This window comes from Sceloporus occidentalis, unplaced genomic scaffold (genome assembly GCF_023333645.1).
Source record: "Sceloporus occidentalis isolate IW3139 unplaced genomic scaffold, rSceOcc1.0.p SCAF_75, whole genome shotgun sequence".
NCBI lineage: Eukaryota > Metazoa > Chordata > Lepidosauria > Squamata > Phrynosomatidae > Sceloporus > Sceloporus occidentalis.
The window spans coordinates 195,597-196,709 of NW_028317055.1; the positions used below are offsets into that span (position 1 = coordinate 195,597).

Genomic DNA, 1,113 nt, shown 5'->3' on the forward strand with positions numbered 1-1,113 from the left:
AAGAAGAAATGATCAGCTGTTAAGGAGTCCATGGATAGATCAGCTCTGTTGACAGACAACAGGTGCTGATTTCTTAAACTGCACGTGGAACATAATGTCATTAACAAGACTCCAGAAAAACAAATCTTGAGATGATACAAGGAGTTCTATCATATGGAGCTTTCTTCATACCGGAATGAGCTCTTACATGAGAACTGGGAATACGTTCCAAATGGCTTTCTTCCCCGATTGGATGCAGTGACAAAACAGCTTCTGTTGGTACGTTGTTGATGTGTGGATGAACAATTATTTGTCCTGATACCATAATTAAGCAGCGATTATCTTGAAACAAATATTTCTTATAGAAACGGTCCAAAAAATATTTCTCAGCTAACCTTGATGGCACCAGTGGATCTACTACCCTGATGTGGGGGTGATTTATCAAGATTTTGGGGAAAAGTCTATTTATACAATCCACACAAGGAGCTAGCCTTTAAGTGGATTATTACAGTTAGTGGATGTGTATTATTTCAAGAGACAAGGAATCACAAAGCAGTGACTTTTTTTGTGGTTGTGTTCAGGAATGCTTTAATATGATCATGTATGGGGAATTGCTGCTAAACTCTAGCAATGCAACAGAGGCTCAAGTCATGATACAGACTAACACGTCTTACTTGAGCAGCACTCAGAGGCCAGTGAGTGCCTCTGTTCTGTACATGTCTACAGCAAAAGTGATGAAAGAAGGTGGGCTGAATAAACCAGACCTTGTGACTTATATTGTTCTGTTTGTTCTGCTATTTTTGACTATGGCAATAATTGTACTTTTTATAAATTGCCAACTGAGGAATTCGTTCTTTGCAGGGCTGCCTTATGACAGATCACTAAGAGAAGCCAGGAGCCCATGGAAAACACAGTCTGTTTGAACCCAAGGAGTGGGATTTCTGGTACAAAGCATTTGAGATGCATTTTCTTACTGGTCTTACTTTTTTTGAAATATAATTATTATTATTATTACTGTACCTACATGTAACAAGGTTGGTGTAAACATACCCCTTCACTAGATGTAAACAGAACAGTACTTTGCTATTTATTGTCTGCTGATATTCAAAGAGTTAAATCCATACCTTAAATATA

The 1,113-nt window shown here is 37.9% G+C and overlaps 1 pseudogene; it reads left to right on the plus strand.

Moving 5' to 3' along the window:
• The first annotated feature begins 578 nt into the window (after positions 1-578).
• LOC149285884 (small integral membrane protein 32 pseudogene) lies at positions 579-902 on the plus strand (annotated as a pseudogene).
• Positions 903-1,113: the final 211 nt, after the last annotated feature.